The following is a 14,430-nucleotide window of genomic DNA, read 5'->3' on the forward strand; positions in this document are numbered from 1 at the left end:
TATGTACTCCATCAATTTCAGAATAATTGTAGGTAGAAATTTAAAATGGGGGGCTGGAGAGATAGCATGGAGGTAAGGCCTTTGCCTTTCATAGAAGGATGACGAATCCTGGCATCCCATATGGTCCCCTGTACCTGCCAGGGACCATTTCTGAGCATGGAGCCAGGAGTAACCCCTGAGCGCTGCCAGATGTGACCCAAAAAAAAGAAAAAAAGAAATTTAAAATGGGCTAAGGAATATTATCAATTAAATAACATGATAGAAAAGAATGACTTCACTTACTCTTTTTTTTTTTTTTTGGTTTTTGGGCCACACCCAGTAACGCTCAGGGGTTACTCCTGGCTATGTGTTCAGAAGTTGCTCCTGGCTTGGGGGACCATATGGGACACCGGGGGATGGAACCGCGGTCCGTCCAAGGCTAGCGCAGGCAAGGCAGGCACCTTACCTTTAGCGCCACCGCCCGGCCCCCTCCACTTACTCTTAAAGTAATAATAAAACCTGTAACAATTTTAAGCCATTATAGCATAATATTCAAAAACTTTATACTCATATAGGCTGACGGGTTTTATGAGTGACAGCAGTATAAATAAGTCATATTCCCTAGACAAGTAATTATCCAATAAGATGTGGTAAAAAAAAAAAAAAAGATGTGGTAAATATTTTTTTTAAAAACAGAAAAGTTGTTATTTAAGAGTATTTATTTGGGCAAAAGCTGGCTCCCTGTGTGTGACACCAGGCGGGGAAAATCCGCGAAAGTACACCGGCCCAGTGGGGCTCAGCTGTGAAAGACTGTGAGTGTGACCTGTCTATGTCTGTCTACTGTCCTCTTGCGTGAAACTCTTGCGAGTGGGGCAAAAAGAGCCTCCAGAAACCTCGCTTGCCCAGACGCCATTTTCAGGGAGGGACTTCAGAGCATAAAAACCGGCTAACCTTTGCAAAAGCTGGCTCCCTGTGTGTGACACCAGGCGGGGAAAATCCGCGAAAGTACACCGGCCCAGTGGGGCTCAGCTGTGAAAGACTGTGAGTGTGACCTGTCTATGTCTGTCTACTGTCCTCTTGCGTGAAACTCTTGCGAGTGGGGCAAAAAGAGCCTCCAGAAACCTCGCTTGCCCAGACGCCATTTTCAGGGAGGGACTTCAGAGCATAAAAACCGGCTAACCTTTGCAAAAGCTGGCTCCCTGTGTGTGACACCAGGCGGGGAAAATCCGCGAAAGTACACCGGCCCAGTGGGGCTCAGCTGTGAAAGACTGTGAGTGTGACCTGTCTATGTCTGTCTACTGTCCTCTTGCGTGAAACTCTTGCGAGTGGCCCGAGTGGGGCAAAAAGAGCCTCCAGAAACCTCGCTTGCCCAGACGCCATTTTCAGGGAGGGACTTCAGAGCATAAAAACAGGCTAACCTTTGCAAAAGCTGGCTCCCTGTGTGTGACACCAGGCGGGGAAAATCCGCGAAAGTACACCGGCCCAGTGGGGCTCAGCTGTGAAAGACTGTGAGTGTGACCTGTCTATGTCTGTCTACTGTCCTCTTGCGTGAAACTCTTGCGAGTGGGGCAAAAAGAGCCTCCAGAAACCTCGCTTGCCCAGACGCCATTTTCAGGGAGGGACTTCAGAGCATAAAAACCGGCTAACCTTTGCAAAAGCTGGCTCCCTGTGTGTGACACCAGGCGGGGAAAATCCGCGAAAGTACACCGGCCCAGTGGGGCTCAGCTGTGAAAGACTGTGAGTGTGACCTGTCTATGTCTGTCTACTGTCCTCTTGCGTGAAACTCTTGCGAGTGGGGCAAAAAGAGCCTCCAGAAACCTCGCTTGCCCAGACGCCATTTTCAGGGAGGGACTTCAGAGCATAAAAAACCGGCTAACCTTTGCAAAAGCTGGCTCCCTGTGTGTGACACCAGGCGGGGAAAATCCGCGAAAGTACACCGGCCCAGTGGGGCTCAGCTGTGAAAGACTGTGAGTGTGACCTGTCTATGTCTGTCTACTGTCCTCTTGCGTGAAACTCTTGCGAGTGGGGCAAAAAGAGCCTCCAGAAACCTCGCTTGCCCAGACGCCATTTTCAGGGAGGGACTTCAGAGCATAAAAACCGGCTAACCTTTGCAAAAGCTGGCTCCCTGTGTGTGACACCAGGCGGGGAAAATCCGCGAAAGTACACCGGCCCAGTGGGGCTCAGCTGTGAAAGACTGTGAGTGTGACCTGTCTATGTCTGTCTACTGTCCTCTTGCGTGAAACTCTTGCGAGTGGGGCAAAAAGAGCCTCCAGAAACCTCGCTAGCCCAGACGCCATTTTCAGGGAGGGACTTCAGAGCATAAAAACCGGCTAACCTTTGCAAAAGCTGGCTCCCTGTGTGTGACACCAGGCGGGGAAAATCCGCGAAAGTACACCGGCCCAGTGGGGCTCAGCTGTGAAAGACTGTGAGTGTGACCTGTCTATGTCTGTCTACTGTCCTCTTGCGTGAAACTCTTGCGAGTGGGGCAAAAAGAGCCTCCAGAAACCTCGCTTGCCCAGACGCCATTTTCAGGGAGGGACTTCAGAGCATAAAAACCGGCTAACCTTTGCAAAAGCTGGCTCCCTGTGTGTGACACCAGGCGGGGAAAATCCGCGAAAGTACACCGGCCCAGTGGGGCTCAGCTGTGAAAGACTGTGAGTGTGACCTGTCTATGTCTGTCTACTGTCCTCTTGCGTGAAACTCTTGCGAGTGGGGCAAAAAGAGCCTCCAGAAACCTCGCTTGCCCAGACGCCATTTTCAGGGAGGGACTTCAGAGCATAAAAACCGGCTAACCTTTGCAAAAGCTGGCTCCCTGTGTGTGACACCAGGCGGGGAAAATCCGCGAAAGTACACCGGCCCAGTGGGGCTCAGCTGTGAAAGACTGTGAGTGTGACCTGTCTATGTCTGTCTACTGTCCTCTTGCGTGAAACTCTTGCGAGTGGGGCAAAAAGAGCCTCCAGAAACCTCGCTTGCCCAGACGCCATTTTCAGGGAGGGACTTCAGAGCATAAAAACCGGCTAACCTTTGCAAAAGCTGGCTCCCTGTGTGTGACACCAGGCGGGGAAAATCCGCGAAAGTACACCGGCCCAGTGGGGCTCAGCTGTGAAAGACTGTGAGTGTGACCTGTCTATGTCTGTCTACTGTCCTCTTGCGTGAAACTCTTGCGAGTGGGGCAAAAAGAGCCTCCAGAAACCTCGCTTGCCCAGACGCCATTTTCAGGGAGGGACTTCAGAGCATAAAAACCGGCTAACCTTTGCAAAAGCTGGCTCCCTGTGTGTGACACCAGGCGGGGAAAATCCGCGAAAGTACACCGGCCCAGTGGGGCTCAGCTGTGAAAGACTGTGAGTGTGACCTGTCTATGTCTGTCTACTGTCCTCTTGCGTGAAACTCTTGCGAGTGGGGCAAAAAGAGCCTCCAGAAACCTCGCTTGCCCAGACGCCATTTTATATTAATCAAGGGGTACGTAGAGCAGGAAGAATTCACTCGCCTAAACATATATGCACCGAATGAGGGGCCAGCAAAATATTTAATACAACTGTTGACAAATCTGAAAAATAATATCAACAACAACACAATAATTGTGGGGGACCTTAACACGGCTTTGTCAACACTGGACAGGTCAACCAGACTGAAACCCAACAAGAATATACTAGACCTGAGGAGAGAAATGGAAGAAAGAGGCCTAGTGGATATATATAGGACACTCCATCCCCAGAAACCTGGATACACATTCTTCTCCAATGTACATGGGACATTCTCCAGGATAGACTACATGCTGGCACATAAAACATACCTCCATAAGATCAAGAGGATAGAAATTTTGCCGACTACCTTCGCTGACCACAAGGCTCTGAAATTATTTGTGAACTCCAAAGGGACTCAGAAGAAACACTTTAACACCTGGAAGTTAAACAGCCTCATGCTCAATAACCAGTGGGTCCGAGATGAAATCAAGGAGGAAATCAAAAGGTTCCTGGAAACAAATGACAATAAAGACACAAACTCTCAGAACTTATGGGACACAGCAAAAGCAGTACTGAGAGGAAAATTTATAGCTTTGCAAGCACACATCAGGAAGGAAGAAGGAGCTTACCTGAGTAGCTTAATGACACAGCTACTAGAACTAGAAAATGCTCAACAAAAGGACCCAAGAATAGGAAGACAGAAGGAAATAACAAAGCTGAGAGCAGAAATCAACGAAGTGGAAACTCAAAAAACAATCCGAAAGATCAACGAAAGCAGAAGTTGGTTCTTTGAAAAAATAAACAAGATTGATAGACCACTGGCAAACCTAACAAAGAAAGAGAGAGAGAGAGAAACTTGATAACTCGTATCAGGAATGAAAAAGGAGAGATCACTACTGATATGACAGAGATTCAAAGGGTAATCAGAAACTACTTTGAAAAACTCTACGCCACTAAAAATGAGAACCTGGAAGAAATGGATAAATTCTTGGACTCTTATAATCTTCCACGGTTGAAGGAAGAGGATGTAGCATATCTAAACACCCCCATCACCATTGATGAAATTAAAACAGTAATCAAATGTCTGCCGAAAAACAAAAGCCCAGGTCCAGATGGATTCACTAATGAATTCTATCAAACTTTCCAAGAGGAACTACTGCCAATCTTGGCAAGACTCTTTCATGAAATTGAACAAACAGAAACACTTCCAAATAGCTTTTATGAAGCCAACATCACCTTGATACCTAAACCAGACAGAGACGCTACCAAAAAAGAAAATTACAGACCAATATCACTGATGAATGCAGATGCAAAGATCCTCAACAAAATCCTGGCAAATAGGATTCAATGCCTCGTTAAGAAGATCATCCACTACGATCAAGTAGGTTTCATCCCAGGAATGCAAGGCTGGTTTAACATCCGTAAATCTATCAACATAATACACAACATCAATAACAAGAAAAATAAAAACCACATGATCATATCAATAGATGCAGAGAAAGCATTTGATAAGGTCCAACACCCATTCTTGATCAAAACTCTCAGCAAGATGGGAATGGAGGGAACCTTTCTCAATATAGTGAAGGCCATCTACCACAAGCCAGTGGCAAATATTATCCTCAATGGAGAAAAACTGAAAGCCTTCCCTCTAAATTCAGGCACAAGACAAGGCTGTCCTCTCTCACCACTCCTATTCAACATAGCACTGGAAGTACTTGCTATAGCGATTAGGCAAGAAAAGGATATCAAGGGAATCCAGATAGGAAAGGAAGAAGTCAAGCTCTCACTATTTGCAGATGACATGATACTCTACTTAGAAAACCCTAAAGACTCTATCAAAAAGCTTCTAGAAACAATAGACTCATATAGCAAGGTGGCAGGCTACAAAATTAACACACAAAAATCAATGGCCTTTCTATATACCAATAGTAATAAGGATGAAATGGACATTAAGAAAACAACCCCATTCACAATAGTACCACACAAACTCAAATATCTTGGAATCAACTTGACTAAATATGTGAAGGACCTATACAAAGAAAACTATAAAACTCTGCTCCAAGAAATAAGAGAGGACACACGGAAATGGAAACACATACCCTGCTCATGGATTGGCAGGATTAACATCATCAAAATGTCAATACTCCCCAAGGCATTATACAGATTTAATGCCATCCCTCTAAAGATACCCATGACATTCTTCAAAGAAGTGGATCAGACACTTTTGAAATTCATTTGGAACAATAAACACCCTCGAATAGCTAAAGCAATCATTGGGAAAAAGAATATGGGAGGAATTACTTTTCCCAACTTTAAACTGTACTACAAAGCAACAGTTATCAAAACAGCATGGTATTGGAATAAGGATAGGTCCTCAGATCAGTGGAATAGGCTTGAATACTCAGAAAATGTTCCCCAGAGATACAACCATCTAATTTTTGATAAAGGAGCAGGAAATCCTAAATGGAGCAGGGAAAGCCTCTTCAACAAGTGGTGTTGGCACAATTGGATAGCCACTTGCAAAAAATTAAACTTAGACCCCCAGCTAACATCATGTACAAAGGTAAAATCCAAATGGATTAAAGACCTCGATATCAGCCCCAAAACCATAAGATATATAGAACAGCACATAGGCAAAACACTACAGGACATTACAGGCATCTTCAAGGAGGAAACTGCACTCTCCAAGCAAGTGAAAGCAGAGATTAACAGATGGGAATATATTAAGCTGAGAAGCTTCTGCACCTCAAAGGAAATAGTGCCCAGGATACAAGAGCCACCCACTGAGTGGGAGAAACTATTCACCCAATACCCATCAGATAAAGGGCTAATCTCCAAAATATACAAGGCACTGACAGAACTTTACAAGAAAAAAACATCTAACCCCATCAAAAAATGGGGAGAAGAAATGAACAGACACTTTGACAAAGAAGAAATACGCATGGCCAAAAGACACATGAAAAAATGTTCCACATCACTAATCATCAGGGAGATGCAAATCAAAACAACGATGAGATACCACCTCACACCCCAGAGAATGGCACACATCACAAAGAATGAGAATAAACAGTGTTGGCGGGGATGTGGAGAGAAAGGAACTCTTATCCACTGCTGGTGGGAATGCTGTCTAGTTCAACCCTTATGGAAAGCGATATGGAGATTCCTCCAAAAACTGGAAATCGAGCTCCCATACGATCCAGCTATACCACTCCTAGGAATATACCCTAGGAACACAAAAATACAATACAAAAACCCCTTCCTTACACCTATATTCATTGCAGCTCTATTTACCATAGCAAGACTCTGGAAACAACCAAGATGCCCTTCAACAGACGAATGGCTAAAGAAACTGTGGTACATATACACAATGGAATATTATGCAGCTGTCAGGAGAGATGAAGTCATGAAATTTTCCTATACATGGATGTACATGGAATCTATTATGCTGAGTGAAATAAGTCAGAGAGAGAGAGAAAAACGCAGAATGGTCTCACTCATCTATGGGTTTTAAGAAAAATGAAAGACACCCTTGTAATAATAATTTTCAGACACAAAAGAGAAAAGAGCTGGAAGTTCCAGCTCACCTCAGGAAGCTCACCACAAAGAGTGATGAGTTTAGTTAGAGAAATAACTACATTTTGAACTGTCCTAATATTGAGAATGTATGAGGGAAATGTAGAGCCTGTTTAGGGTATAGGCGGGGGTTGGGTGGGGAGGAGGGAGATTTGGGACTTGGGTGATGGGAATGTTGCACTGGTGATGGGTGGTGTTCCTTTTATGACTGAAACCCAAACACAATCATGTATGTAATCAAGGTGTTTAAATAAAAAAAAGAAAAAAAAAAAGAAAAAAAAAAAAAAAGAGTATTTATTTTGGGATTCAGGAGAAAGCCCAAAGTGCTGGAGAACATACTTGGCATGTGAGAATCTTATGTTTGATCTCCTGCACAACATAGTCCCATGAGAAGCTCGAGATGTGTCCACAAACAAAAATTCCCTAAAAGAACAAAACCAAATAACATAAATATATTTTGCTATTCAAATAGATATCCCTTGCCATACCTCAAACAGCATCTTTGCTATACCTCAAATATTTTCTCTTTGAAATAAGATAGAGGGCTCAGAAAGATAGCACAGTGGTGTTTGCCTTGCAAGCAGCCGATCCAGGACCAAAGGTGGTTGGTTCGAATCCCGGTGTCCCATACGGTCCCCTGTGCCTGCCAGGAGCTATTTCTGAGCAGATAGCCAGGAGTAACCCCTGAGCACCACCGGGTGTGACCCCAAAAACCAAAAAAAAAAAAAAAAGAAATAAGATAGAAATGTGTATTTAGAAGCACTATTTATACTTAGTCATTTCTACAATTAGAGGTTTCTATTTTCTAAATAATACATACTATATATCAGGTTCACCTGTTTTACAGAGTCTAAACATTATGCTTTTCAGGTACTCTTTCAGAATAGAAATTATCTAATTTCTTTACTCAATTGTATGAAGTGGGAGCCTTCTAAACATTCTAAACATACCCTAGAAATGCCTTTCTGCTAGAGGGGTACCATGAGAATCTTATTTAATTTAGGGAAGCACATAGGATTCTACAGGCTATCCACACCTTAGACAAATGCCAAACCCATTTTAATGTGATGGCTTTGAATGTGATGAGTTGAAGCATGTTATGTTGGTAGAGGACTTTTGTGTTGAGCACCAGATCCACATAAGTAAGATTGATAACAAGAAACTAGGGGAACAGGTAGGCCTCTGTAAAATAGAAAAAGCGAAACTGGAAATGTGGCGAACACAGCTGAATGGTGGTAAAAACTAGGCCAAAAATCTCAGTCCTAGCATGTCATTGAGGAGTACCTCAAAATAAGAAATGGGTATATTTCCTGAAGAAGGAGAAAGAGGAAAAAGATGAAGAGAAAGAAGTAGGTAGAGGAAGAGGAGAGAAAGAAATAAAGAAAAATAATGCACAAATACCCCAAACTAAAAAATATAACATTTATTTAAAATAAAATAATTAATTACAATTAATCACAATTAATTACAAATTTTAAAAATTGACAAGTACCTCACTCCCCAAATTCAGGGGAAAAAAGTCAGAGTTTAAATTTACCTAATCCACCTTTAAGCCATTTTTACAAGTTTAAACTACTTTCACTAGTCTGGTATCTGCTTTGATTTCTTCATATGAAAATGAATTTTTCTTTCACATTTTGTTTCATGATATTTTTAGATAGTTCAGATTTACTTCTAAAATAGCTTTTTTAAATTGTTCTTATTGTTGAGTTATTTTTTTCAGTCTAAAATTTATTTTGGAAAAAATTACAGAATTTTTAAGGCCTTTGTCAGAAATTGGAAAATAGTAAATATTTAATTTGGGTGGGATCCCAAGGGGTGCTCAGGTCTGGGGGTTCTACCAGTGCGCCTCAACCAACCTGGCTGGTGGTTCAGTACTAGGGCATGAGGATGCATTGCTGTTCAGGTCTTATAGTGCCAGGTGTACTCCCAGCAAACCAGGTAATGTTGGGGACCTTCAGGGCTCCAGGAAAGCTATGCTTGAGAGATCAAGTGGTGATGGGAAGCCATTTCAAGTAACACACCTGTGAGGCATGCACCCTAAACTCTTACTATCTCCTGGTTCTGCAATTAAAAAAATACATATTAAGTGCAGGATGTGAAAAGATTTTTGACATTTTCAATATACATATTTCAAACACTACCTCATTACCTATGTACTAATACACTTGTTCAGGACATGTTCATTTATTAATATGCTCTCTGGCTTTGTACTTTCCTGCCATAACACCAAATTACTTTAGATTCTAAGAATTTCTAAGAAATTCTAAGAATTTCAAGCAGCTGAAATTATTATTATGGATTGTTAAGTCTATATAATATATAATATATGTTATATATTATATAATATAATTTTACTATGCAAATTTATTCTCCTTGATAGGCCTGAAATTTCTTTTAGCCAGATCTACTAAATGCTGACAACCTCACCAATGTTTTCAGATGTGAAGTAAATAATGATGGCAGATAGGAAGGTAGAGTAGAGACACTCTCTTGAGATAAAAAAAATTTACAGTTGAAATTTTACAGGAACATCAGACCACATGTGAACCCATGTTTAGGACCTGCCCTGTGATGTTGGAAGGGACGTGAAGGCTAAATGGCTTGAAATTTGCCTTTCACTTGAGGTTTTTCTTTTCTAGAAAATACTGAGAATGTTACAAATATAAGCAATAAGAACTGTGCACAGTCTTGGAGGAGAAAATTTAAGTGGTTTATAACTCTGTTTATTTTGAAAAATTATTATGGTTTAGAAAATGTGATTATGGTACTGTTTAAATTTATAGTGTTGATGATTTATTTATTTATTTATTTATTTATTTAATGTATTTGACATAATTTACTGCACCCCTCAAATTACCCCTTACCTGCCTCCAATGCTTTTAAATCACCTCTGATCTGATCTGATCTTTGCTCTCTCTCCATCTTCCTAAACAGTAAAAGTAACTCACTGTTTACTGATAATTATGGTTTTTACATATACCATTATCCCACTTTACCACCAGCAAAGTGTCCAAGACCCTGCACCAAGGCCAAGTTTGACTTCCAGTCTATCTCATCATATCTGTCCTATCCCCTCCACCTTCAATCCTTCGGTCAGTAATCCAGTGCCCAAGGCACTGATTTTAATTGACATTGTCTATATCTGTAATTTGTTTCTCTATATACTCAGATGAGTGATTCACTCCTCTCCCTATGGCTTTACAATTTTGTGTTCAGTGAACAAAGTATGTAACTCAAGAAAAAGAATCCTTTTCTGGGCCCGGAGAGATAGCACAGCGGCGTTTGCCTTGCAAGCAGCCGATCCAGGACCAAAGGTGGTTGGTTCGAATCCCGGTGTCCCATATGGTCCCCCGTGCCTGCCAGGAGCTATTTCTGAGCAGACAGCCAGGAGTAACCCCTGAGCAATGCTGGTGTGGCCCAAAAAACAAACAAAAAAACAAAACAAAACAAAAAAAGAATCCTTTTCTAATTGAGTTTCATTGCAGGATTGATTAGGTTGCAAAATACCATTTTGGTGGTTTTTGTTTGTTTGCTTGCATTTTGTTTGTTTGTTTTTGGGCCACACCTGGCAACTGCCCTCAGGGATTATTCCTGGCTCTGTGACCAGAAATAGCCTCTGACAGCCTAGGGGACCATATGGGATAAGGGGAATCAAACCACCGGCTGTCCTGGGTTAGCCGAGGGCAAGGCAAATGCCCTATCGCTGTGCTATCTCTCCAGCCCCATGCTTTTTTTTTTTTTTTTTAAAGTGGAGGATAAGTTTGAGAAGAAATTAGAGGAGATTCAGTCAGAATCCTGGCACAAGGAGACAAAAATTTGCAATGTGATGGGGCATGCAAGAATGTAATATCATCAATATTATTTCATCAATAAAAAAAAAAAGAATGTAATATTTACATATTCTTGCAAGTCTGAGATTTTAGATGTTTTTGGGGTGGTCACATCCAGCAGCGCTCAGGGATTACTCCTGGCTCTGTGCTCAGAAATCGCTCCTGGCAGGCACAGGGTACCATCTGGGATGCCAGAATTTGAATCACAGTTTGTCCTGAATCTGCTGTGTGCAAAACAAATACCCACCACTGTACTATCTCTCAGACACCAATTTTAGATTTTTTTTTTTTTTTTTTTTTTTGGATTTTGGATCACAGTTGGCGGCACTCAGGGGTTACTCCTGGCTCTGCACTCAGAAATAGCTCCTGGCAGGCTCAGGGGACCATATGGGATGCTGGGGATTGAAACTGGGTCTGTCCCGGGTCTGCTGCATGCAAGGCAAATAAATTCCTTACCATTGTGCATCACTTTGGCCCTCAATTTAAAATTTTTTTTTTGGTTTTTGGATCATAGCCAGCAGCGCTCAGGAGTTTCTCCTGGCTCTACGCTCAGAAATCGCTCCTGGCAGGATGCTGGGATTCGAACCACTGTCCTTCAGTGTCTAAGGCAAACGCCCTACGGCTGTGCTATCTCTCTGGCCCCCAATTTTAGATTTATTTATTTATTTATTTATTTATTTATTTATTTTGGTTTTTGGGCCACACCCGGCGGTGCTCAGGGGTTACTCCTGGCTGTCTGTTCAGAAATAGCTCCTGGCAGGTAGGGGGGACCATATGAGACACCAGGATTCCAACTAACCACCTTTGGTCCTGGATCGGCTGCTTGCAAGGCAACCGCTGCTGTACTATCTCTCTGGGCCCCTAATTTTAGAATATTTTAAGTACTAATCTTATGTAACACTTTCGCCTCAGTTGAAGGCCTAACATATTGATCATTTTAAAGAAAAAGGGGGCTCATTTTTTTGGTGATAGGAAAAACTCTTGATAGCACCATTTTAATCTTAAGGACAGCAATAATGATCTGCTTTTGCTCTATTTGTGGCTTTTACATTTGAAACTAGATTGCAAATATAGTACTCAATGCTGTAGGTTAAGGGGTTGCATGTGTGGGGTAGAGATTTAAAACAATTTGTATAACAAGAACACAGTGTAGGATCTCTTAGGAGGACCCTTTTTATGCAGTGACCTTGTCCCACACTTTCATTGGATGGGCCCAGCAAGGATTCCCAGACAATGATGCATTCAGGGAAGTCTGGAGGTTTTTGTGACAGGTGATAGAACAGAAAGGGATTGAGTTGTGGAGATGCTAAGTAGGGGGACTAATTCCCTCCAAGGAGATAGTTTACTTCCCACCAAAGTTTTCCTCTTATGGCTACATTTTTTTTAGTGTTTTCTTCCTCATATTTTGGTTTTTTTTGTTTTTTTTTTGGTTTTTTGTGGTTTTTGGGTCACACCCGGCAGTGCTCAGGGGTTATTCCTGGCTCCAGGCTCAGAAATTGCTCCTGGCAGGCACGGGGGACCATATGGGGCGCCGGGATTCGAACCGATGACCTCCTGCATGAAAGGCAAATGCCTTACCTCCATGCTATCTCTCCGACCCCCTTCTTCCTCATATTTTCCTTTCCTGAAAGTTTTTCTCAAAGTTCATAGGTTTATTTGTCACTGGCTTATCCGCCTTACAAATTAAGCTATTCTTAGTTTGAAAGACTTCCCCAAACAGAAGAGCCTTGGAGTGAGTCCCTGGACCAACCTGGCCATTCTGAGCCATCATTTTGGTCTGGAATTGATGACTGACTGGCCAGTTCCCATGTTGGGGGTTGCCAGTATCCTGCAACCACAAAGACTGGGGTGGGGAAGGGAATAGTTCTCGAAGGGAACTGTCACCAGAAACTAGGAAGAGACTGTAGGTAGGACTGAGAGCACAATAATTCCCCAATGAAGGATGGGGAGGAGGGGAGGCAGAGGGAAATGTTTGAGAACTTCATTCTGATGGCTACAGTTCAAGCAACAGATCAAGCACCACTTTCTCATATTTAGGGAGCAGCCACGCAGGAGCAATGCTGGGGTGGTCCTTGTCCTGAACATTTCGGCCTTTTCCACTAACTTCTCTAAGTGGAACAGAGGCTAAGGCAGTTTACAACTCCAAGAACTAATCCAGCCAGTTCAATTCAGTGCCTTCTGTAGGCAAAGGGGGTTGCTCTCAAACCATATGTTTATCATTACCACACCCCGTGGAGGGAACTTGAGCAGGATCGTCGTGCCCTAGCAGGTGGGGAAACTAAGGCCCGACCTTCCTTCCTGGGGTACTCCGGTGAGATTTAGCGAGAAGAGTGCAGGCTACAGGCATGACCTCAGAGGGTCTTACTCACGACCCCTTGGTTCTGCGACAGATCCTCAGGAAGGAGGGATGGACAGAGGAAAGGAAAGAAGGAAGGAAAGACAGAAGGAAGAAAGGAAAGAAGAAAGGAAGCAAGGAAAGAAAGATGAAAGAACGAAGGAATGAAGGAAAGAAGGAAAGAAAGAAGGTAGGAAAAAAGAAGGAAAAAGAAAGGAAGAAGGAAGGAAAAGAAAGGAGGAAGAAAAAGGAAAGAATGAAGGAATAAAGAAAGAGAGGGAGGAAGGAAGAAGGAAGGAAAGAAGATAGGAAGAAGGAAAGAAAGAAGGAAATGAGGGAAAAGGAAGGAAAAGAAGAAAGAAAGGAAAGAAGAATGCAGAAAAGAAAGAGGAAAAAGGAAGGAAAAAGGAAGGAAGGGAAGAAAGGAAGGAAAGAAGGAAGAAGGAAGGAAAGGAAGGAAGGGAGAAGGAAGAAATAAGGAAGAAAGGGAGAAGAAAGGAAAGAAGATAGAAGGAAAGAAGGAAAGTGGTAGAAAGGAAAGAAAGGAAGGAGAAAGGAAAGAAAGAAGGAAAAGGAAAGAAGGAAGGAATAAAGAAGAAAGAGAGGGAGGAAGGGAGAAGGAAGGAAAGAAAAAGAAGGCAGGAAGGAAGAAGAAAGGAAAGGAAGGGAGGAAAGAAAAAAGGAAGGAATAAAGGGAGAAGGAAGGAAAGAGAAGGAAGGAAGAGCAGCTCCGCCACAGCCTGGGGATTCGTCCTCCGCCCCAGCCGCGCCCGCCGCGCGCTCTCCAGCACCTTCTTGGGGAAGGTCCTGCGGGCCACGGCGCGGCTGTGCGCTCCGCATCTTCCCTCCCCTCGCTCGGGGTGCAGCAGGAAGACCCCCCAGACGAGCGCCCTGGGGCCGGGGGCGGCCGATGCCGCCGAGGTGCCGAGCAGAGCTGGAGAGGAGCGGGCACCGCGGCGGGAGGTGAGCGCGCCCGACCCCGCGAGCGGCGGGCGGGCGGGCGGGAGTCGGGGCCGGCGAGGAGCGAGCGGGCGCCGGGCGGCTCCGGGGCGACGCCTGCAGCGCAGCCAGCAGCTGCGGCAGCGAGCGGGGCTGATCCTCCGGCCCGGGGCCGGGACGACATGGCTCCGCGCGTCCCCGCCGCCGCTGCTGACTCGGCACAATCGGCGGGGCGCGCGGGGGGCGCGGCGTAAGCCGGGGGTGGGTGGCGGCGCCCGGCGGCCCGGGGAGCTCCGAGTGCGTGGCT

The sequence above is a fragment of the Suncus etruscus genome, chromosome 5 (genome assembly GCF_024139225.1).
Source record: "Suncus etruscus isolate mSunEtr1 chromosome 5, mSunEtr1.pri.cur, whole genome shotgun sequence".
Lineage (NCBI taxonomy): Eukaryota > Metazoa > Chordata > Mammalia > Eulipotyphla > Soricidae > Suncus > Suncus etruscus.